At 35.0% G+C, this 27,124-nt stretch overlaps 1 protein-coding gene across 1 annotated transcript in view; it reads right to left on the reverse strand.

The window, feature by feature from the left end:
- Positions 1 to 27,124, reverse strand: part of LOC145245925 (lateral signaling target protein 2 homolog) — a 169,850-nt gene that overhangs the window by 50,407 nt on the left and 92,319 nt on the right. The gene's annotated exons all lie outside the window — the stretch shown is intronic.

A 27,124-nucleotide genomic window follows, 5' to 3' on the forward strand; every position in this document is an offset into this window, starting at 1 on the left:
AAATCAACACTTATGGTATTGGAATCAGAAAAATTGTGCCTTTTTTCAGATTCCAAAAACGATTCTTTTGTTTTTGTTTAAATCTTAATTTTCCATTGCTGGTACTAATTATGAAATAAATATTTATTGATTTTAATCTACCGGTACAACGAATCATCGAATCAACTCCACGAGTGCATTTTTATGTTTGTGAAAATATATGTACCTATTATATGGATTTTTACGGTAATCTGGACGGGGGGGGGGGTCTCTATAGCTAAATATTTAGAGATTTTAAAAATCAGAATCATGAAAAATAATGGCATCCTCCCATCACACATACAATGGTCTTTATCATTATTGAGCAAAGAATACTTAGAAAGACTCATACAAATTGTTTCAAGTATCAGCATAAAACACTAAATTAATTAAAACAAGACAAATAAAATTCTACTTAAAAAAATAAACAAACGATCACACACATATCTAGGTGCAAATAATAAATCTTGATTATTTATGCAGTCAAAATATGTCAAGCGCATAAAACCTTTAGTTGTAAATCCACCTTCCCAAAGTGAAGGTCATAACACTCGATTTAAAAAATGTAACTCAGCAACAGTTCAAGAGAAATTCACTTGAAGAAAAAAAAAAAGTGTAAACAATTTGCAGGACGCAATTTATATTTAAACAGTCAATAAGAATGAGACTTGCTTTAATTGTGTAGAACAGTGGTTTCCCAAGCTTTCTCTAATGGAAAAACAAGTTCAGTGAGGTCACAGGTTAAGAAAAAAAAAAGAAATTGAAATTTTATTAAGTCATTCTCTAAGTTCTGCCCAGATCTTAATTCTATAAGATTTATAATAGTGAGAATGCTTGATGGACCTTTCTCATAAAATATATGATAGAAAAAAAGAACTAGATAGCCATTTTGCATAATTTATTTCACCTAGTAAACAACGAGGATCATCAGATGAGATTAGGTCAGCAGTAGTTTAACTGGAAGTGAAATAAATTAGAATAGAAAATGGCTGTGTTCAGTTTCTTCTTTCTAACTTGTTCACATTGTGCTCTCCTACACGAGTTTCTAGAGGAAATTACTCTATCCTTTATGGACCCAACACACACTATATATATATATATATATATATATATATATATATATATATATATATATATATATATATATATATATATATATATATATATATAATGAATAAATGACAAAAGTCTATATTCCAAGTTTCATTATGTTGACCATCTTACTATTTATTTCTTTAATTCAGTTGACACTTACAATTCTTGACAGTATCTATTTCGTAGCACAAAAACGGACTATATAGCGAATTCCTAAACTTCAATTAAATAAATTTATAGTTTTAGAATTAAGAAATACAAAGAAATATAATTTATGTAATAATTTAATTATAACAGTAATAAGAATTTAATTACGTATAGTTTTAAATTCAGTATAATAAATAATTTAGTAGTGGTTGATGGGCAAAAACTAGAAGCTCACAATATTAATGCTGGAGTCCCTCAGGGGTCCATCCTGGGCCCAACTCTCTTCCTGATTTACATTAATGATCTTCCAAATCACATCCTTACATTATTCGTAGACATTTATGCTGATGACACTACTATCTATGGTAGCACATCTAAGACCATAAACAACCAAGTTCTCTCCGATTATTTCTCCTCTGGTCTTGAACATGTGGTACAATAGGGAAAGAGGTGGCTGGTTACTTTTAATGCATCTAACACCAAGCTTCTATCTTTCCATCATTAACGCTTTAATGCCCATCTGGCATCAATTGAAATGAATGGCTCTCGTCTTGGGGAGGTTTCATGTTTTTACAAGCTTCTGGGCTTCCCCTTTATTCCTGACCTGAAATGGAACACATACATCAAATCCGTTGCTAAGGCCGCTGGAAAAATCCTATCAATCCAGTAGATATCTCACTCCTGATGCAATTCTCTACCTATATAAGAGCACGGTACATCCAAGGATGTAGTACTGTTACCACATCTGAGCAGGACCTGCTAGAAAGGACTTATCCTGCCTTGATAAGAGTTCAAAATAGACTTTGTAGCCTCGTAGGGATGCCCTTTTCTCTTCCCTGCAACCTCTTCCTCACAGAAGAGATGTTGCAAGTTCGTCTCCGTTTTATCGTTATTTTTATGGCAAGTGCTCGTCTGAGCTCCAATCTATACCCCGCCCCTAGCTAAATATTCACAAGAAACACTCGTCTAGTTGAAAACACTATCAATAATTCCCCCCACTCTTTATCTGTGCCTAAACTTAAACGTAGATTCCATGATCAAAGCTTCTTTCTTAGAACTGCACGCTTGTGGAACTGTCTTCCGTTTGCCTGCTTTCCAGCTGACTACAATATGGTTGTCTTCAAGTCTCATATAAACAAGTTCTTGATGAGCCGTTCCACTTAAGCTAATAAATTTACCGAATTTCCATTACTAATGATTACTATATTGTCCAATTTTTACTGTACACTCTTAAACTCTTATCCTCGAGTAGTCTCTGGGCCTTAAGTGATGATGCCTATGTAAAAAAAACAAAAAAAAACCCAGAAATTAAAAATAGTGTTTTGTTTGGAGGTGTAAAAAGAAAAAAAAAAAAGTTCTGGTAGGTAGGTAGGCTTGAACCCAAACCCTTGAGGTAAATAGCCTTAATAACTTACTACCACGCTACACGGGCAGAGAACTGAGAATGAGTGAAATTAAATGATTAAAAAGTTAAGTGACAACTGCGTAAATTTAATGAGGTCAAACATCATGCCATAGGGGATTGAAACACTTAGCTTTGGCTGCAAACCAGTTTCTGTGTATGTTCGAGAAAACCAACTCCCCATAAAAAGTGGAGTGTCCAAATGAATAGCAATTATCTAATGTAAAGGGTTTTCCTCGCATTGATCAAACCTTATTGCTTTTCTGGACATCTTGCCACGGAAGGCTGAGAACTTGACTTTCACAGTTTCGCTTTTTTATATTTCCATATCCAAAGAAACATGCGGAGTGTAAAAAATATTGCGAAAATAGCGTGTAAAAGTCGCCCAAATTCAAGATACACATGACCTCGTTTCATAAATCATAGATATTATAATCTAGGTAGCATATAAAAGGTTCTAAGAAACAGTAACTGCTTTTGCCAAATATACACAAAAAATATGCGCACACACACACACTAACACACACACACACACTAACACACATCTTGCCTTATATATATATATATATATATATATATATATATATATATACACACACACACACACACACACACACTAGTGGGGGGGGTGTACCCGGCGTTGCCAGGATGCTTGTAGTTGTGTGCATTTGAGCGGGGGGTAAAGAAGAACAAAAAGGAAACTTAACCCTGTTTAAATATTTAAAAAAAAAAAAAAAAAAAAAAAAAAAAAACGCTAAAAAACAACGATTTTAAAAATGGAAAAAAAAAAAATAAGGGGGGGGGGCATGGTGACAGGTCGGCTCGAACCCGGAGCCTTGAGGTCCATAGGCTGAGCCTGAACACCTGCACTACAGTGACAGCCAATGTAAAAGCTATTAAAAAGTGAGTGTCAAAGAACACGCTATTACGCAGTTTTTAATGAGGTCAAATCGTTTTACTGCGGGATAGTTGACAGTGGCGTTTACAACTGGTTCGAATCCAGTTTTGCTGTTTTTATGCTGAAAAGTGAAAGCAACATGCGGCGATCTGAATATGTGGAATACTTATCTTTTGAAAGTCCAGCAAATTAAATAGACAGGCGACCCCCGTTATTAACTGGGAGATATTATGATTTAGATGCGATATAAAGTTTTAAGAACGAATGAGCCGACCGAGAAGTCCAGCGAAAAAAGCCTTTTACAGACATACACAAAAAGCGAACATACACACATTTTCGCTTTTATATATAAATATATATATATATATAGACTAGCGGGGGTATCCGACGTTGCATGGGTGTGAAGAAGTGGTGTAGTAAGGATATTGAACAAGGGCCAGAAAAAAACGACGCAGCACGGGTGGAGAGAGGTGTGAAAACAAAAAAAAATAATTCACGTTTGTCTTAAAAGGGAAAAAGTCACATTACATAAACCTTGAAATAAGAAAAAAAAAAACAAAAAAAATGAGTAGGCAGGCAAACTTGAACCTGTAACGCAAAGGCGGAAAAGATCATGAAAAAAAAAAAAAAAAGAAAGAAAGCAAACCGCTTAAACCCTGTAACCACCGTGACATGCGACTTTGCTGCCGTTCAAATTAAGGTTAGTCATTGCAAGCACATATGATGACTTTGCAAAAACATTGACGAAAAAAGTGACCACCTCCTTGTAGAAAACGGCCCAGTTAAGGGTGAACGAATTAATGTTTTTGGCCGATTTTTGGATATTTGACATCAGAGAGACAGAGCTTTAAAACAATACCGATTTTGTCACGTTCTGATACATCTGTCGAAAGTTTTTGTGAGACATACAAACACACATTTTTTTGCCTAGACTAGTGGGGGTACCCAGCATTGCCCGGGTGGAGAAAGGTGGTATACTAAGGCTATTGAGCAACCAACTCTTAGAGAAAAAAAACACAAAAAAAATCAATCAAAATAGCAGCGAGTACCTATGCGAGTGCAAAAAGAAAAAAAATTAGCCACAGCCAGGTTTGAAACTGTAACACGAAAGAAGAAAAGGTGAAAAAAGCTAACGCATTAGCTATCTCAGCCACAGCGACTTATGACATTACAGGCCTTTGAAATAACGTCTCTTAAACGTACGTTGAGATCGCGAGGCGTATGACTTTGCAAAAATGTTGACACTAAAAATCGACCTCTCCTTGCAAAAAATGGCCCAGTGTACCAGCACAGAATTTTTAAATATGTCATTCGAGAAATCGATCTAACTATACCAATTTTGTCACTGTCCAATGCGCCTGTTGAAAATTTCTGGCAGACATACAAACACATTTTGCCTTTTATATAATAGATTTAAAAAAAAAATGAACTTTCTTTGATAGATATCTATGACAAATTCTACTAAAATTTCTGTATTATATTTCTCTTTATCTGTCTGTCCATTCCACTTTTTCTCAGAAACTACAGAGCTGATCTGGTTGAAATTTTGTATGGACCTTTATTATAAGGTGCAACAAACTAAATATTATACTATCCATTCGATGCACACTTAGAGATTACTAAGGATTATTAAGGATTAATATTTAATGCAAAAAATGAGCAAATATTTAACCATATTTAACCATCAATTTGGCATAAATCACTTCTAAGTCAATAGGCTATAACTTTTGCTTGTTTTTAACAGGACAAAAAGTCTAGTTTTATTATAATATGCATAAACTTTGAAAATATTTGCAATAAAACAGATTTTATTCAAAATAATTATTGCACTTCCTGAATGAATTCTCCCATGAATAAAACGTTTTAATCAATAATTATTTTTTCTATTTGTCTTAGACAAAAGATGCAGTAATAAGAAACCATGATGCATTAGATCTTCAATAAAAAGTTTGTTGACCTTGAGTTATTGACCGAATTTTAATGATTACAAGAGACTGTTTTGCTCTCTAGTTTCACACCAGTATCCGAGAATAATCTCTTGTGATGTAGTCATAATTTTCTTCCACGTACTTTCTCTTCAGGGATTACCCTTTTGCTTTCCCTTTTTCCATAGTCTGTTTTTATTACGGTTTATTCTATTGCTTTTTTTTTTTCTTCACTTTTCTAACTCCTGTTTCTTCATATACTACTGGGTGCCCAGCGTTACCCGGTTGTTTGGAGGTGTGTGTAGAGCAAGAAAAAAACGTGGAAGTAGGCAGACAGGCTTGAATCCATGACGCGAAGGCGGAAAAGAAAGTGAAAGAAAACCCGACGTCTTACTCCTACTCCATGACGCGACCGGAAGTTCAGAACATTAAAATTAGTAAAGTCATTCCAACCGATACGATGACTTGCAAAAATGGTAACGCAAAAAAGCCGAACCTCCTTATAGAAAGGATGAAGGAATTAATGTTTTTAACCAATTTTTCAATATTTTTCGTCAGAATGGCCGAGCTTCACAACAATACCGATCTCGTGAAAATCCACTGCCTATGTCGAAAGTTTTAGGCAGACATACATAGATACATTTAAACAGACAGGTGAGATTTATATAATAGACTAGCGGGGCGCACCTGGCGTTGCCCAGGTGTTTGGAGGTGTGTGTGGTTTTGGGTAAAAAAAAAAAAAAATTGTTAGGTAAGTATGAGGATCGAACCCGAATCCTTGAGGCGAAGTTGGAAATTAAAGTGTGAAAAAAAAAAAAAAAAAACGCGCGACGCTAACCATTGGGCCACCGCAAAATACTAACGGAAACACGTTTGAATTTATTTAACTATTTAGAATTGGCAGGTGCACGTTTTAATGACTTAATGAGGTCAACTTTGACTGCAGGATAGTATTTCATTTACTGTGGGAATGCTTTTATTTTTATTTTCCCCAAGATGTTGGGGGGAGGGGGAACCAGCTCCCCATAAAAAGGGGATTGTCCAAATTGAATAGCAATTGTCTGATACAAGGAAAATATTTCCACATTGATCAAATCTGATTGCTTTCGGACATTTCTGGCGATCGCAACCGGAAAAATACCTTCAGAATTAGTAGCGCTTTTATTATATGAAAAAAGCCTAATCCACATGTGACGAGTGAAAAATGTTGAATATTTATCTTTTCGAAGTCGAGCAAATTAAATAGACAGGCGATCTCTTGTTAACTCGTAGATATTATGATTTATATGTGATATAAAAAGTTTTAAGAAGTTGTGAGCTGACCGACCGCTCCTCGGAAAAAAGCCTTTCTTGGATATATACAAAAAGCGAACATACATACACACATTTTCGCTTTTATATATATATAGATTATAGACTGTGGCTCAAACTGGGACTGAAATATGAGTTTCTATATTTAGCACAATAAAAATTCTCATTTAAACTTTTGACGATTTCCTGAATAGTATGAAACATTTTAAACTCCTACAATACATTTTCCATTTTGTCCTTTAAATGCATCTACATTTACTTTCAAGAAAAAAAAAAAAAAAAAAAAAGAAACAACAAAATGATACAATAGCTACTGATGCGGATTATGGAATTTGCAAGTCGGGTTCAAATCCTGTCTGATCTGTTATATTTGTTAATATTATCGAGAAAAAAAAATGTCAAAGCTCTACTTTTATCTGATTATGGTTGATAGCTCTTCATCTTCAACTTTACTTAACCAGAATAGCCTGGTTGTCATGTACATTTAGTTTCCCTTTTAGTTGAAATTTCCCCCCCCCCCACAAAATTACCGCATAAACAAAATTCTTGTAAATCTGAGTTTGGTAATGTAATATGTTTTAATTTAAAAAAAAATTTTTTTTTACAAGGAAGTCACCACTTATCAAGGCCCGGAGGCCACTTGAGGATAAGGGTTATTGCGTGTACAGTAATAGTCACTTATAAAAGCATTATATGCAATTGGTTTCCAATAAGTGAAATTGTGCTGTACTTCTGTGGAACCTGCCACATGCACAGAGATCTTAACACATTTGAGATCTTCAACATTAATTGTCTATATTCTCTCCCACTAAATCTCAAACGGCACTGTCCATCCAAAATATAACACCGCTGGCTTCAGACACTCTTTGGAAAAGGAGACTTTACTGGTTTAGTCATGGTCTTTGCTGTTTTGAGGAAGAATTTATCCACAAGTTGATAGTCTCAATTAAGTGGAGGTTGGTTCAAAAATGTTTTTTTGACTTGAAGTTGAATGTCAAAAAACGACATTATTTTTGCACCAACCTAATAAAACAGTGAAGATAGACCTGGAGATGGTGGCTGACCCATGTGGTTTTAATAGAACCAGGAATGGCTAAAGTATGCTGCCGATCAATATGGGTTGACTGCCTTGACATGGGATGTGAGGAATTTGTTTGGAGCTCACTCAATCACCTTGAAGGAATGCTGCAAGAATTTACAATAATAAGCATAATGTTGAACCAGTATTTTTAGGTTTCTAATTTTCTATTTATTAAATGAAAAAATTATAATTTAAACAACTGTATATTAATGTAACAGATTTCTGAATATGGAGTGGTTTAGAGCTATTTTATTTTTAAGTATAATAATCTCACACCCAAATATAGTTTACTACTTACCGGTAAAATATGAAAGTGATTTGAGTAGTAGTAATATCAGGTCTTTTGAATGGGCTCTATTTCTGACTAAGAATAATAATAATAAAAAAAATGAAAATTGATCAGGATTAAATATTAAAATTAATGAAATCGATTTAAATTGATTCTGTTTGAAAACACACATCCATATTTGGTCTAAATCACTGAAGAAACAGACTTTTTTTTCATTTACCTTTGTTATTAAAAAAATTCTCATCAATTAAATCACAAAAATGTCAATATACAAGATGAATCCTTCACAGTATATGAGCAGTAAATAACCTATAAAGAAGTTATGTTTTTAATCAGACAAAACGGATCGATATACATTTTTGTAGCATACAAAATTAAACTACAATGTCAGTCAGTTGATCAGTTTATTTTCTTTTTCTTCTTCCAAAAATGCGAAAAAAAAAAAAAAAAAATTAGTAGCACTCATATCAAACAACCCCATTATGTGTAATCTGTCTCAGAGGAGAAAGAAAAGTGAGATCAATAAAGATCTTTGTCTCCAAGAAATATCAAAATGCATAGTTTCAAGTAAAACTTGATGCATATTCAACATGAATGTGACAGCCACTCATTCAATTAACATTGTAAATTGAGTTACCCAGTCGGGTTAGGGTCAGTTCAAGCGTCCTATAAAGGTTTTGTCAGTTGACATCAAGACTTGTTTTATCAGTTTTTATAAAATAGACTTATCTGATGCTGAAACAATATTTGTTATTCATCATATACAATTTGTGATACTGTGGGATAGATTGATGGGGGATTCAGAATGCAATTGATTAAGCTTGGAGGAGGTTGATCTAAATGCAAACACACACACATCAAGTAATAGGTTGACAAGATAGTTCTTGCTGAATTCTTAATTTTGATTTCAAATGACGTATTTTCAAATAGGTTTTCGTTATAATACATTTACTTCATATATCATTTTAAAGAGCGTTTTTCCGCTCTAATCGTTTAAATTACAATCGTTTCAAAACAATTATGTCTTTTCAGAACGTTGAGTATGAGATGAAAAAAAAAAAAAGCAAATCCACACAATTTTCTTATTTCAATTCAAGCTCTGCTGAAGCAGCTTGTGATATCAGTGAATCGTTTGTCCCAGGAACTACGACTTAACACAAAGCACAGCACAATGGTGGTTTAAGAGTCTTGAAAATGATGAGCATAGTGGTCAGCCATTGGATGCTGACAACGATCAATTAAGAGAATTAGTCGAAGTCAATCCATGTACAACTGTTCAAGAACCTGTTTCTGAATTAGACAATGTATACAACGATTTCCAACCACTTGAGATTGGAAAGACAAAAAAATGAATGCCTCACGAACTGAACGAAAACCAAAAGAAACGCCGTTATGAAGTATCATATTCCCTTCTTTTATGCAACAAAAATAACCTGTTTCTCGACCGGGTTTCTACTTGCAATGAAAAGCGACGACACTCAGCTCAGTGGTTAGACGCCAATGAAGCTCCACAATAATTCCCAAACTCAGAGTTGCACCAAAAGAAGGTCATGCTGACTGTTTGGTGGTCTGCGACCGGTCTCATCGATTAGTTTTTTTTAATGCAGGTGAAACCATTATAGTAGTGAAAATTTTTAATGCAGGTGAAACCATTATAGTAGCGAAAAGTACTATCAACAAATAGATAAAATGCATTAGAAACTTCAACAACAACACCCAGCATTAGTAAATTAGAAAAGGCCCAATTTTCCTCCACGACAATGTCCAACTGCACGTTGCTAAACTGATCCTGCAGAAGTTAAACAAATTGGGGGACAAAACTGCCTCATCCACCATACTCTCCAGACCTCTCACCTACCCACTACCACTTTTTCAAGCATCTCGACAACTTTCTGCATAAGAAATGCTTCAAAAACCTAAGCGATATCAAAAACGCCTTCAGTGACTTCATGGCTACCAGAATGAAAGAGTTTACGTTACTGGCATAAATGCACTTGTTTTGTATTGGCAAAAGATTGTTGATTCTGATGGTGCTTATTTCGATCAATAAATTTTTGATTGAGTCGAGATATGTTCATCTAAATTTAAAGGTTAAAAACCGCAAGAACTTTCTTGTCAACCTGGTAGAATTCAATTGAAAACAGCTTGTTTTACTGCACGAGTTTTCCAGTAGTTGGTATTATTTAATCTCTGGAGTGTAATAGCCTGTTAGCTGGAGCTGTTATGACTGGATTCGCAGACATTATTATGCCTAAAACTAAACTTGGTAAGAAATTTCTACATCTATTGAAAAACATTTTCCCCATAGCTAATCCCTTTGGTAAAAATATTCAATAGAAATTATGTAAAACTGTCCTACAATTGCTGTGAAAATTTAGAAATGATCATTAAAGTCCACAATAATAAAATATCAAATGACAGTAATAAAGAGTAAAAATAAACTTTGAAGTGACAAATAGAACAATAACAATAATAAAATCACAAATATACTGACTGATAGTAATAATAATCACTCAAAGAGGAAAAAATAAAAGGTAATAAAAAAAAAAAAAAAAAAGAAAAAAAGAGTAACTGCGAAATTAGTGAACACTAGCGGGAGAGCCTTTGCTCCGTTGTAAAATACGCTTAAATATATTTTAATTTGTTCAGGTTTCGTATATATTATTATAGAGTCATGATTTCAAAAGTAAAAAGAAAAAGTTTTTGGATGCCATCAGCTAGAATCGAAACCAAAACTACCATTCAAAGCTGGTGACGTTACCACTGTACGAACGTGACACATATGAACAGATTAAAAATAAATATGAATGTACAAAATGTATAACGATTTTTTAAAATTTTTACCCATTTTTGACTCCTTAAAAACTATTTTAACTGGCTAAAGACCCATAAAAGAACGGTTCGTAAAAAATCAATGATTTGAAGTCCCTCGCGCTGCTCTGCGACTTTTAGTTTTTGAGGAGATAAAGTTTGAAAATATGGAGACGGACAGACAGACATATAGCCTTTTATATATTAGATTATCCTTTACAAAATAACTTATTAATAAAGGTATAATCTACCTAATCACAATATATATGTACATGAAAACAGGGAGATACCATACTATGAAAAAAAAAAAAAAACTAATATTTTGGTATTGAACCATTACCGGTATTTTAAAGCGGATGGTCACTTATGATTGAATGAAAAATATTAAGATGGACCAAGAAATTTGAATATTTAGACAATCTATAGATTATATTTGAGCAAGAAACTAGAAATTTAAGATTTCAAAGATGTCAAATAAAAATGACTAAATCAGAAGTAAACTAATTGTAACCACAGAATGAACTTTATTTTAGGACAATAAAATTAAAAAATAAAATAAAACATTCAAATTATTTAAAACAAACAAAAAATAAGGCTTGTAAAGTGCTAAAATTATAATCTATAATATAAATCTTACTGTTTAAATGTATGTATGTATATCAGCCTAAAACTTTCGACAGAGGCGACGGATTTTCACAAGATCAGTATCATTTTAAAGCTCGACCCTTCAGATGACATATCGAAAAATTGGCGAAAAACATTAATTCCTTCATCCTCAACTGGGCAGTTTTCTACAAGGAGGGGTCGCCTTTTTTGTCAATATTTTCGAAAGCCATCCCCTCTTTTCGTTTGACTAGCTTCAATTTAAACCTTCGCCACTTCCTGTTTGGCGATGGACGCAACAGTAAAGATGTCACATTTTTTTTTTTCATGTTCGTTTCTTCTTTCGTGGTACGGGTTCGAGCCTGCCTGCCTACCAACCATTTTTTTTTTTTTTGCTCAACACATATCTCCAAACACCCGGGCAACACCAGGCACCCAGACTAGTTCTAAAATAAATATAAAATAGCAATAAGAAAAGTATTACAAATTGTCTTAATTTTTGCATCAGCTTATGGTCATCTTTTGTCCATTTGACCCAATTAAAAGTGAATAATGTCCAAATCCTTTTCAAAACAAAAGGAGTAACCTGTTTGTTGACGAAAATAAATAAGGAGTAAAGGGGGAGTAAAACCAAGGACTGATATATAAAAAAAATAAATAAATAAAAAAAAAAATCACAAAATGCTATTAACCTGATAATTTCTCCCACGAATCAAAAAATGTCAGAAAATACCAGGTTTTCAAAAATAGCAAACGAAACAAAAACCGGCTTGTGATGTAAATATGTCCCAGAATTTGACCCGTGACGCCAATCTTGATAGAACAAAGAACTTGAAGTTATATATAAACAGATGCTTAAAGTGAGAAAAGAAAACGTGGACCAGACATGGGTGATCGCAGTCCTTTGGTGTCGCCAAGCACCCCCCCCCCCTCCATTCACGTCTCTCTCCATAACCAATGAGCCTGGTTGTCAAAAAAGATTTTTTTTTTTTTTTTTTTTTACACAGGAATCACCATTTATCAAAGCCTGGAGGCCACTCGAGGATAAGGGTTAATGGGTATACATTAACCAATGTGATTACAGCATAGTAAACATAAGTAGTGGAAATTTTTTAAATTGGATTACTTAGGAGGAAGGTTCATCAAGAACTTGTTCATGTTGGAGACAATCAGGTTGTAGTCAGCAGGAAAGCAGGCGAATGGAAGAGAGTTCCATAGGTGTGCAGTTCTAAGAAAGAAGCTTTGTTCATGGAATCTACGTTTAGGTTTAGGCACAGATAAAGAGTGTGGGAAACTATTGATAGTGGTTTTGACTACACGAGTGTTTTTCATGAAAGTTTGGCGAGGGGGGACCATAGATTGAAGCTCAGACGAGCACCTGCCATGAAAATAACGATAAAGCAGAGACAGGCTCGCAACGTCTCTTCTGTGGGAAAGAGGTTGCAGGGAAGAGAAAAGGGCATCCCCCAAGCTACAAAGTCTATTTTGAACTCTGTCAAGGCAGGATAAGCTGCTGCCCAGATGTGACAACAGTACTCCATCATTGGCCATACCTGGCTTTTATATAGGTAGAGAATTACATCAAGAGGGAGATACCTACTGGAGCGGTAGAAGGAACCCAATATTTTTCCAGCGACCTTGGCAATTGAAATGATATGTGTTCCATTTCAGATCGGGAGTAAAGGCCAAGCCCAGAAGCTTGTCAAAACATGAAGCCTCCCCAAGACGAGTGATAAACTGAAATTGTTAATTGTTATTGACAGCATATTCAATGAGCAGGTGTCACTAAGGTACAGAGAAAACTGACAGATAAGCGAGTATACATTCGTATGCACGAAAACACCAAGTAAAATTATACATTTTCTACGCTTGCTCATGATACAGCACTAGTTTAGGAGAAAGAAAAATAACTCCAAAATAATACTAGTATTTTTTTTACTGATTTCAGGATTGTTTCCAGTCATCCTGGATTTCTTCTTTCCACTGGGTTCAAGCGATGCTAATTCGTATGTGTGGTTGTAAATTATGCAATCCTCAATTTACTATAGACTCCCTACAGGGTGTGTTCATTGTTTCTAAAAACTGCAAGAACGCCTCAATATATGTAATATTTAAAATAGTTCAATATTTTTTTAGTGTGTGTGTGCTTAATTTGATCGAATAAAATTCACCAAAGAAGCCTTTTTTGAAAATATTTTAAATTGTTATTAAGAGAAAATGTTTTAGAAAACGGGCAGAAACAATTGTATGAATAAAATGTTTTTAAACAAATTCTGAACCTTATTAAATTATTGCACACACAAATATATACCTTATATCTCTCTAAATAAAACTCAATGTGTTTGTGTTTCCGATAGAAAGTGTGTTTCCTATAAAAAAAAAAAAAAACGGTTAGAGAATCTACATAAAATCTGAAAGGGGTATTCTCATAAAATTCACTGGAGAAAACAATCAGCATGTTCCTGAATCTCTAAGTGCATTCTGGGATGGGGGGGGTGAAGACAACACAAGTGACTCTGAATCTCTAAGTATTCTTTTTGTTCCAAATATCTACATGTCCCTGCTTCTACATAATTCTTCATGAGGACAAAACCTTCAAACTTCAGATATCCAATTTTAATGAAATTCAAACCATATGTACAAACTACTAATTCAGAGTTTCCCATATTTCAACTTCTGACCGTGTTAGGTGAAACGGGAGGATGGAGACAGTAAAAAGAAAACAAAGCAAAGTAATATTATCTCATAAGCATAGTGAAAAAGTATATAGTAGTGATCCTCATTCAATCCTGAGCAACATCGGGTCTTCTTGCCGGTAAATAACTAATGTACTAAACAATATTAGTTTTTTTTGTTTTTTTTTTTCTAAGACATTTTAAATAAGAAATCCTTATTGGTATGAGAAAATAATTGCTACGGTTTCAACATCTCGGCTTCTTCCAGTGTAAAGTAAAAGGCAGAAGTTAGGTAGAAAGGCCACTACCCCATGTTCTGGGACAGAAAAGAGTTAATGAAAATCAATCAAGAGAATTCACTCACAAATGTATACTTAAACTAATAGGGGGGGGTGACATTGCCCGGGATTGAATGAGGACCAACGAATATCCCACACTTCCAATACTTTTATTGATATCGAAATTGTTGAAATCGTCTGTTTGTCAATCAAATTGATTGATTACCTGCTCTAATCGGGGGGGGGGGGGCTCACCACATTGCAATCTACATTGTACTGTACAGAACCTACTGTTGATTCTATAAAATTGTTTGACTTAAAGTTTACAATACAAAAGTCGAGTATCATGGTTCAATTGTGCTCCAAACAGAAACATTCATTTCAAACATGTCTGTCTTATCAAAGAACCTACTGATTTTATTTTATATGCCGAGTCCTTTTGCTTGTGTGGTGATTAGTGATAAGCTGTATAAAAAATATTAACTTTACTCAAAATCATACAAAGCCTATCTAAGAACACTACTAGACACAAACTACATTTGCGTATTAAAAAAAAACCGGCCTAGCCATTTTGGAGTCTATACAGAATGAACTTGCGCACGCACAAACACACACAGATAAAGTGCCTTCTATATAGAGATTCTATGTAGAAATAACAAATATTGGAATATCCTCAAGGAAACAACCATTACAAAATAATGATCAAGATTTTTGCCCTGTGGATACAAATCTTACCTTGGTTACTAAATATGTGCGACTGGCTTGAATGGTTATTTATACACTGACGATTTCACTTATACTTATGTAGATTATAATTAAATATTTATTATTACAATTATATAAGTGAACATGTCTGTATCTATGGGTGTACATTTCCCTACGCAATAACTGTTAATTTTAAGTCTACAGACTAAATTTGATATACAGGGTATTGAGATTTTGGAAAATCTTTATAATCCGTTTTCGGCCAGAAATTTGCCTGTTAAGGGGTCAAAGTTCAACGATTTGATCTTTAAGAACTACCAAACTCCTCTGACAATTTTGGGTCTAAACACTTGAAATTTTAGATATAGATTCCTTAGACATGGATCTAACTTAATCACTTGATTTGAACCCCAAACAATAAATGTTAAGGGGTCAAAGTTTAGAAAATTGACCACTTTTTTTTTTTTTTTTTTGCTCAACATACACCTCCAGACACCCGAGCAACGCCGGGCTAAAATGCTAGTATATATATCCCAGCATTATCTGATGGAAAAAAATATAGCATTTTCATATTGAATAACAGTGTGCTTGAAGAGACAGATTCTTTGGGAGATTAGTTTATAAAGATGCATGGCAAAACACGGCATATGTAAAGGAGTAAACCTTTAACAAAAATCTCTATTCCTTACGGGTAATTGTAGTTCCTATGGCAACCATTCACAAACAGATGCCTTGGCAAAGGTAGGGGTGTGTGTGTGTGCGCACACACACACACACTTAATACACATGAACCTTTCATTCTACAGTAATCGCTGTTGGGAACTACACGAAGCCATAATCAATGCACTGATGTGAAAGTAGAGTTTTAATATGAGGATTATCATTGGCTTGCAACATATTGGGGGTGAGTAGGTAAGAGAGTGCTCACACAGACACAGGATAACAACAAACCAGAGGATATTTTTAACTTATAAAGGTTTTAGTGAAGATTAAAAATTGCTGACTGCAATCAAAATATTAGTGCATATCAATCAGTGACATGCACTCACATCTTAACAAAATATCTGAAAATATACACACAGTAGATATGCATGACTGATTAATGACCAGATGCACACATTTGTCTATTGAAAGGTCAACAGGATTAGAAGTGGTGGGAGGAAGGGGATAAGAGGATCTATGAAGCACAAACATTTCATAATATGATGGTTTAAAGATCAATTCCTGCAGAGGGCAGTACATTTTCATTTTTTTTTAATCACATCCAAAATTTAATATTAAAGAAGAAACAAGTGATTATTTTATCATAAATTAATTATGTTTGTTTGCACCCCTTTTTTTTTTTTCAATGTTTTGTTCAAAAAGATGCTGACAAGACTGCTCAGGCATTGTTTATAGACCAGAGTGCATTAATTCTAGCACACTCGCTTTTGGACTTAACCTCTGACCTTGTGTCATGTATTTATTTTACACACTTATTTAAAACAGAGAGCTATTCATTAATTTGTAAACACCTATGGGTCATGCTTTTATCGTTTCTTCAAATTTGTGATTTTTTCCCCTGATAAATCTTGATAGGACAAGTGTAAAATGCAAAATTGTTTTTGTTTGTATATTATATTAGAAACGAAACGGTCATGAAAAGTAAAATAATATATATTATTTAGGAATATCCATCGTCTACAACTAGTATAAACTTTGAAAAAAAAAAAAAAAAACTTTTGGAAAACCTATGGAATTAATCTAAATATTAATTTACTTGTCTGTACGCCCAGTATCATTAAAAACATCGCAAACATTAATTAATGAGAAACAAATTACCCCCCTTTATAGTCGCTCTTTAAAACCATTTCCTCTCCAAAAATTTAAAAAAAAAAAAAACATGCCTGTCTGTTTACGGTTTTAAATTGGCTACTTCAAAATTAAAAAAAAAAAAGTCAGGTTGAGAGGAGACTAAATTTTTTATTATAGTTTCTTTTCAAAATTAAAAAATGTGCAAGTGAATTGGCATCTGTTCCTTTATAATTTATATTAAAAAACATTCAGAAACATAAAAAAACGTTGAATTTTCATTGAAAAAAAAAATCTGAAGTTTTTAAATCAATTTTTTTAAAGTTTAATAAAGAATTTTAAAAATTGTTTTAAATTCGTTATTTTATTTTTTTATTTATGTGTTTTAAAAAATTTTGACTACCGTGGAACTTCATAGTTTGAGATTATTCTGTAAAAAATTGTTTTTACAATCAAAAACGAAAAATGTGATACAGGTCACTCATTGAATTCTGAGAAAAACTGAGTTTGCATGTTTTTTTTTTTTTTTGTTTTTTTTTGAATTGGAAAGAATCTTAAATTACTCTTTCTGTTCGCTAGATCTTCCTCTCCCAATTCTATATTGTTTATAATGTATTACTCTAATCTTGTGTTTTATAGTTATACTAGCATGCTGCTCGACGTTGCCTTGTTAAATATGCTTAAATATATTTTAATTATACACACTTTGTATTTATTATTATAGAGCCGATTCTGCATTGATTATTATATTGTACCCAATATATAGTAATGATTTCAAAAGTAAAAAAAAAAAAAAGAAGATGACTTGGGTGTAATTAGCTATCACTAAATAGATAAGAAAACATTAAAATTTATCCAACTAATGGCCAACACGCACCTGCCAAGTTCAATGATTTTTTTCAATTTTGACCCATTAGCAGATATTCTTACCAGGTAAAGACCAAATCAAATTTGTTCCACAGGTCCAAATCCCCTATATGTCAAGTTTTAAGTGTGTAGACCGAAAATTGACAGGGGTTTGATAGAAACCATTCCTCAGATGGATAGACAAGGTCATCCGCATATTGAGCTTTCTGTAATTGCTCGGGATCATCTTATAAATATTGATACTAATATTTATTTGGACTTTATGTTTACAGTAGTATACAATCTGTAATCCTACAGCATTTTAGTATTTCATTTAATATATTACATTTGATTGATAAACAGAGGGGGGGGGGGGTAAACAAAAATGCTAGAAAATGTATAAAATGGGGATGAGTGGGAGTGGAGGGATGATCAAACAACATACAGTGAGAAGAAGAGACTAACAAAGGAATATTTTCTGTGATTAAAATATATAGGAAAAAAAAGAGACTTAATGAAATAAATATTGACTAATTCAACTTCAATAGATATATAACATGATCTTATATCTTATCAGGCCATTAACTGGATGACTTTGCTAGTAAGGTTTTTATACCTTTTAACTCTGTCTTGTTTTAGTATTTTAACAGTGCTCAATATATTAGTATCTAGTGTGGCATTCACTTCCAGTTGATTGAGCGAACTTTCTCTGTAGTAAAGAATTTCGAGAAAATTCACAAGTGGTCTCCAGTTGCATGTATATCCTGGTTAGGGGAGATGGGAATATTAGTTTTCTTTGTGTGTGTGTGTGTGTGTGTGTGTGTGTGTGTGTGTGTGTGTGTGTGTGTGTTTTGTGGGTGTGCGTGTTTTTTTTCTCCAAAGATGTGTCATACAGCGCCTGGTATGCTTGAAATGGTCACGCATCTGGTACTGACCAGACTCGACATTGCTTACCCTGTGATTGAATGAGAACCAATGTAACATTGGTATGTTGTTTATCAATAGATTAGTAGAGATTAATAATTATATGGTGATGACTACATACATTATTTATAATGCTGAATACATTGATATTACAGTAATAAGTTTCCACATTGTACACATCCTTATTAAATACCTAGCAATGCTTCAAGTAAATTATAATACCCTTATATATGTGTAAATCTAGCAGTTTTTAAATTATTACCAGTTTTCCTCTAGTTATTTCTGATTGTGTGTACTCTCAAGAAAACAAATGGTGACTGCAGCTTTAGATATTCCAACATATGCATCACTAAAAATGTAAAATCTGAATATAAACATTTGTATTTTACAATATCTGCTCTATCCTCAGGGTAGGAGATCCTTCTAGATGAAGCCAATTTTTATTTTTTTTTGAGGAGCTAGGTTTCTCCACAAAAAACGAAGTGGTGTCAAAAGGTATGTTAGGTTCAAGATTTCAAAAATTCCCACTCATTTTTTAAAGCCTTGCAATATTCAGACTGACTGGATTCTTTGGAGATAAAAAAAAAAATTGACTCCTAGCATTATTACAAGTCTAAAAGACCCTTCCAAAACGTCTTACTCTGCAACTGTAATTAAAAACTGAACTCATGTCTAACTCTTCCCTCGTGGGTAGGCAAGTAAGTAAAGGCATAGCAATTGTTTTAAAAGATAAAAAAGAATTTTATTTAATCAACAAAGTTTTAAATAGTTTGTTATTTTTTTCAGAAGTTATAAAAATTGAAAATTTTCCAAAACAAAGATAAATATCAAAATGTTTGTAGTCATTAAGTCAAAGTGGTTATTGTCTATAATTACCACCAGGGAACTTAATGACCACAGAAAGATTGATTAGTTCATGTATCAGTTAAAAATACTTTTCTTTACATTTTTATTGAAATGAAAGAAAACGAAAAACAGATTGGGGGGAAAGAAAAAAAAAATTACTTAAAATCAACACACACCCCAATTTCATCAAAAGACCAAAAATAATTTGAGCGACATTCACATATCTGTTAGATATGTTGCCACATTCATCTAGAAAAATAATTAGTCTCGACAATATTTCAGTCATAATACTAAAAAAGAAAACTGCAACCAGAACCAGCACACATTTTTGCAAAGTTGTTTAATCGATGCCTAAAAGAATTGCTTCCCAACACCTTCCAAAACCTTGTTAATCTGCCCAGTAAATAAAGATACTGGAGGTCGGTCTTCTGCATCTCAGTACAGACCAATTAGTCTTCTGTGCATCATGAGCAAGCTGTTTGAATTCGTGCTTAATAGAGAAATTGTCAACCACCTCAGCAAAAACAACCTACTCAGTGACAAACAATATGGTTTCCGTGATTGTGAGATGTACTGACTAATTTCAAATAGAATCAGTGAATCTATCGACAGGGGCTCCTTCAGAACAATAGCTCTCAACATATCAAAGGAGGGTTTGACATAAAGATCTACTTAAGATATCCAGCAATAGAATATCTGGAAGTATCTTCTCAACTATGAAAGCAGTCGTTGATGGGTAGAACTCCGAAGCTCAAAGTATCAACGCTGGTGTGCCTTAAGGATTCATACGAGGTCAAACTCTTTACCTTATCTTCATCAATGATCTACCAAATTACATTCTGAGCTCACTCGTTGACATATATGCAGACGACACTACCATCTATGGTAACACTTCGAAGACCATTAATGACAAAGATCTCTGCGAATCGCTCTCCTCCGATCTTGTGGACATGGTGCAATGGGGCAAAAACTGGTTAATTTTAATGCATTCAAAATAAAACTCCTATCTTTTCATCACTAATGCACTTTTTTTTTTTTTTTTTTACAGAGGCATCACCACTTATCAAGGCCAAGAGGCGACTCGAGGATAAGGGTTAAAAGTGTACAGTAGAAATTGGACAATATAGTAATCGTTAGTAATGGAAATTCGGTAAATTTGTTAATTATATGGAATGGCTCATCAAAAACTTCTTGTTTACGTTAGACTTGAAGACAACCATATTGTAGTCAGCTGGAAAGCAGGAAAACGGAAGACAATTCCATAGGCGTGCAGTTCTAAGAAAGAAGCTTTGCTCATGGAATCTATGTTTAGGTACAGATAAAGAGTGGGGGAAATTAGTGGTAGTGTTTTCTGCTAGACGGGTGTTTCTTGCGAAAGTTTGGCAAGGGGGGGGGAACCATAGATTGGAGCTCAGCTGAGCACTTGCCATGAAAATAACGATAAAGCAGAGACAGGCTCGCAACATCTTTTCTGTGAGAAAGAAGTTGCAGGGAAGAGAAAAGGACATCCCCTACAAGTCTACGAAGTCTATTTTGAACTCTATAAAGGCATAATAAGTCCTTTCTAGCAGCTCCTGCCCAAATGTGGCAACAGTACTCCATCCTTGGACGTACCCGGCTCTTATATAGATAGAGAATTGCATCAGCAGTGAGATATCTACTGGATCGATAGAAGGATCCTACTATTTTTCCAGCGGATTTAATGTATGTGTTCCATTTAAGATCAGGAGTAAAGGTCAAGCCCAGAAGCTTGTCAAAACATGAGGCCTCCCCCCAAGATGAGAGCCATTCATTTCAATTGATGCCAGATGGGGATCAGAGCGTTGATAATGTAAAGATAAAAGCTTGGTTTTAGATGCATTAGATCTACACTTGACCTCAATTGATATGAATTGATCCCATCTCTTGTTTATACTCAAGGCAACACCAAATAACCATACCATGCTAGTATGTGTGTGCATCATTTCTTCATGCAAACACAGAAACATTAAATAGTATGGACCAATTATGTCTGCATGTTTTGTTTGATCTTTCAAGTGTTCGAATTTCAGGCTGAAACTGACTGATGAACTTGCCATAGCAATTATGGACGAGTTCTTTGGGTTCACTCTGGAACCATCAAGAGTTGGATACCAAATAAAGAATGTAAGGTGTTAAATATTTCAGTGCTTTAACATTGTCTCTCTGTTGTGTCTCTCTCACATATATTAGCTTAAACTATATTAAATATTTTCCAATAGCTACACACAAAAAAATAAAATAATTCAATGAGTTTTAGCAAAATAACATTGTCTATTATATGGGTTAATTTTTTTTTTTTTTTACTTTTTAAAATTGTAAATCTACTTCACGCTTGTAAAGAGCAAAAACCATTTATGCAAGCTAACTTTTACTGTATTCGTCATTTCTCAAATATTTTGGAGGTTTCTGCTTGCAATTTAAATTAAAGATGAATAATATTCGTCAAATCTGTTATCTTATACGATATGGCTTAACTGTTTACATCTTTTTACATAACCGATTCTAATATGTATTTACATTTCCTTGTTTTACCTCTAACCACTTGCATAACTGTTGTATCTTGGGAGGAATTTTTACAAAAATTAAACTATCCAACAACCATTGTATAAAAGAAAAGGCAAGTTATAAAAACAAACCTCCACTATGGGTCTAATAGGCATGCTTGTCACTTAATCATTTTGTTTTGTTTTGTGTGTGTGTGTGTGTGTGTGTGTGTGTGTGTGTGTGTTATACAAGTGGGCATCTATTTTCCTCACACTACGGGAGGATCTGACACAAAGGTGGGATCATCGGGGTTAAAAAGACAGCGCACAAGAAGTGTATGCTGCCTGGCTAACAAAACTGCCCAAGTTGGTATTCTCTGGCAGGGTGTAGCATCTAGAACTTTGCTTCTTTTTTTAAAAATGAAACTTTATTTTGTGAGATAGCTAAAAAATATTAATGTCATTTTTTTTGTTTTTTTTATCAAATATATATATATATATATATATATATATACACACACGTCAAAAAACATTTTTGCACCAACCTAATATATGCACATACATGACAAAAGAAAATAAACTTGCTAGAAAACCTAATACATGCATGTTTAAAAAGGTCAAAACTTTAATATTTTATGCAAAGTTACATTTTTAAGTTTCAGATAAAAATATCTATTATTTATTACCATTTAAATGTCATGAACCAATGTTTTGTTTGCTTTGTCAGAGTTTCGAAGGGGATACATTGTGGTTCAATCTGAAGATGGACTTGGTGCCAAATCGCCTCAGGTTGCCATTTTCTACTGCTAAACAAGTGATTGTGCAGTTAACTAATGAGGGGAAAGAATCGATACAATTTTGACCAGGATCGTCTGACAGGAGTTTGCATCATTAATGATAATGTCTGTAACAATAAAAGGGCTTATATTACTACAGCTTTACAGTAGATTCAATCTTCAGAAGTGCATTCTTGTCCCATACATTTGTATATATTTGAATGCAAATATACACTTCAGACAAAGCAAACCTACATTTATATGATTATGCGCACATACATATATATTTGTTCAAGTTAATTATTTTGATAAAAGATGGACATTTTCCTTCTTAGTTTAATGAGCTAATTTTAATTATTTAAATTTCATGTTATGTGTATTTATTATTTTATTTGGAATTGGATTTTATTTGCTCCATACGTTTTGGCAAAGCTAGTTGGTTTAAGCAGTTCAACTTTATTTTATTTATTTATTCTTTTGTGTATATTTATATTGTATTTAAGTTTATTAAATTAGTGTTTATTTACTGCGTTTCTGTTGAGTGCAGTTTCGCAGTAATTAAAATGACTTGGAATTAATTTAATTGATTTTAAAAATCTATTGTTATTCAAAAAACCTAATCATGGAAGATATGATAGTTAATACTTCGTTTTATTTTATGTTTTACATAATGGTAATTACACCTTTTAAAATCTATACAAAAAAAAAAAAAAGTAAAAAGAAAACGAAAAAAAGAAAAGAAAAGAGAAAGGATAAGAAAAAGGAAAAAGAAAAAGAAAAAAGAATAAGAAAAAGAAGAAAACAGTATAAGGCAGATAAATTTTTCTTATCTCTAAAATGTTAGCAAAAACATGTCAGGTAAGTGTACGAAGTTTTGCTTTTCTTCCTTTTTTAATTTGACAATTGATACTTACAAAAAGTTACCCCTCCTCCAGAAATATGGGGTTCAATGTTAAGAGCAGGAAGACTTTAGGCTACTCATTTTTTTCCAGCCAACGCCTGAACAAGTTGGCTAGTAGACTATAAATTTAATCTTGGAAGACAATAAAGAAAAAAATAAAGTTTTAATTTTAGGAAGAATGTGCAAGTTTATTTTTACATACATTCATAAAAGCAAAAGCTTTGTTTAATGACAAAAGATTAAGATTTATGAAAGCGAAACTTCAATTGATAATTGACAAATGTCGGATTTAGCCCAGCCATTTGGACAACTTATTGAAATGATGCATATTTTGCATGAATATATCACTTCAAAATGACTGACCAACGAAAACGCCATTTGCAACTCGTGTGTGACTGACCAACGAAAACGCCATTTGCAACTCGCGTGTGACGGACCAATGAAAACGCCATTTGCAACTCGTGTGACGGACCAATGAAAACATTTGAAACATGTGAACGACCAATGAAAACACCATTTGAAACATGTGAACGACCAATGAAAACACCATTTGAAACATGTGAACGACCAATGAAAACACCATTTGAAACATGTGAACGACCAATGAAAACACCATTTGAAACATGTGAACGACCAATGAAAACACCATTTGAAACATGTGAACGACCAATGAAAACGGCATTTCAAATGCCTATGACTGGCCAATGAAAACACTATTTTAAAATTGTGACTGACCAACAGTAACATTTTAAAATCGTGTAACTGACCAACAGTAACATTTTAAAATTGTGTAACTGACCAACAAAAACGCCATTTAAAATTGGTGCATAATTGACCAACGAAAACGTCATATTCAATAAGTTGATTGATAGGCCAATCTTCTCAAGTGAGATCTGTCTTTTGAATCTAAATGTTTAGTGATAAAAAAGTTATTTCAAACTGAAGCGTAATCGACCTATTGGATGACAGACAAAGCACCCCAGATGCCAGGATGGATTAAATAAAAAGCGATTGCATGTCCACACATTATAGATTTCAAATATATTCATACATCATGAAAAGAAAGCATTTCATATTTATAGAATTTTAAAATCTATTCATCACATACTTTTCACATCATAAACACTTATTGTCATAAGCAATGCTGTCTCTTGTATATTATTAATTGGATTTATCTTGATTAAAAAAGCAAAAACTAAAAACTATCACAGTTTGCGGATGTTATCTAGTTTATTTGTTAATGAAAAGTGGTGAGAGAAATGGAATGATGTATAAATAAGATAGAAAGACAACTAAGACGGATAAAGTAGAGAGAGAGAGAGAGGGCGGTAACATAGAAAGAGAGAGGGCGGTAACGAGAGAGAAGAGGAGAAGGCGGCAATGAAGAAACAGAGACAGAGAGAGAGGGAGAGAGAAGGCGGCAACGGAGAGACAGAGAGAGAGCAAAGGCGGCAAAAGAGAGAGAGAGAGAGAGAGAGGGGGGGCAGCAATGGAGAGAGACGGGGAGGGGGTACACGGTGAGACACTGAGAAAAGGGGTGCGGTGGTGGGGAGACAAAGAGAGAAAGAAAGAGAGGCAGAGAGGGAGGGTTGCCGGCGAGGAGAGAGAGAGAGAGGTGCCAGCGAGGAGAGAGAAAGGGTGCCGGCGAGGAGAGAGAGTGGGGTACCGGCGAGGAGAGAGAGAGAGAGAGAGAGAGAGAGAGAGGGGTGCCGGCGGGGAGAGAGAGAGAGAGAGAGAGAGAGGGGTGCCGGCGGGGAGAGAGAGAGAGGGGGGTGCCGGTGGGGAGAGAGAGAGAGAGAGGGGTGCTGGCGGGGAGAGAGAGAGAGAGAGGGGTGCCGACGGGGAGACAGGGAGAAAGAGAGAGAGAGGGGGTGCCGGCGGGGAGACAGGGAGAGAGAGAGAGAGAGAGGGTGCCGGCGAGGAGACAGGGAGAGAGAGAGAGAGAGAGGGTGCCGGCGAGGAGACAGGGAGAGAGAGAGAGAGAGAGGGTGCCGGCGAGGAGACAGGGAGAGAGAGAGAGGGGTGCCGGTGGGGAGACAGGGAGAGAGAGGGTGCCGGCGGGGAGACAGGGAGAGAGAGAGAGGGGTGCCGGCGGGGAGACAGGGAGAGAGAGAGAGAGAGAGAGAGGGGTGCCGGCGGGGAGACAGGGAGAGAGAGAGAGAGAGAGGGTGCCGGCGGGGAGACAGGGAGAGAGAGAGGGTGCCGGCGGGGAGACAGGGAGAGAGAGAGGGTGCCGGCGGGGAGACAGGGAGAGAGAGAGGGTGCCGGCGGGGAGACAGGGAGAGAGAGAGGGTGCCGGCGGGGAGACAGGGAGAGAGAGAGGGTGCCGGCGGGGAGACAGGGAGAGAGAGAGGGTGCCGGCGGGGAGACAGGGAGAGAGAGAGAGAGGGTGCCGGCGGGGAGACAGGGAGAGAGAGAGAGAGGGTGCCGGCGGGGAGACAGGGAGAGAGAGAGAGAGGGTGCCGGCGGGGAGACAGGGAGAGAGAGAGAGAGGGTGCCGGCGGGGAGACAGGGAGAGAGAGAGAGGGTGCCGGCGGGGAGACAGGGAGAGAGAGAGGGGTGCAAGCGGGGAGACAGGGAGAGAGAGAGGGGTGCAAGCGGGGAGACAGGGAGAGAGAGAGGGGTGCAAGCGGGGAGACAGAGAGATGGGTGCCCATACGTTGGTGGGAGAATTTTCATCCCTATTCTAATCAGGAACCCAAAAGCACCGACTTTAAAATTGATTAACTGCCCATTTGATTTGGAGATCATGTTCAATAATGACATGATTAAATTTATGGAATAGGTCTAGAGCAAATTCGTTGACTGAATTTAAGGAAAATATTGGTTAGGAATATAGTTTCGGGCAAGTAGCATTCGGCATGGGGGTGAGGTGGGGGCTAAAAACATGTTACAAATGCTTAAATATATATAAAGATGAATTAAAAAATAAATGATTAATAGATGAGATACTTAAAATGAGTCAAAAAAAGTCAATGGTCAGGTATAATAAAGAGGCGTTGAAGAGTAGTTACTGTACTTTGGGGTAATCGTGCCAAGTCCGGGGTAATTGCACCAACTAGCTAAAAATGCTCTTTTGGCAACCACGCATATAAAGAGCACTTTTTTTAGTTGGCACAATTACCCAAATGTAGAGTACTATTATTACATAACTTGTAATGCAAAGCATGGATTACCAATGATAAAAAAATACATAAATATTCATCGACTTTTAATGGTAGACATGACACAAACTATTTATATAATTAATATCAAACTTTCAATGCTTGTGTACATGCAAGTGATCCTGTGTAAATCT

This window comes from Euprymna scolopes, chromosome 23, assembly GCF_053919585.1.
Source record: "Euprymna scolopes isolate OS-2025 chromosome 23, ASM5391958v1, whole genome shotgun sequence".
Lineage (NCBI taxonomy): Eukaryota > Metazoa > Mollusca > Cephalopoda > Sepiida > Sepiolidae > Euprymna > Euprymna scolopes.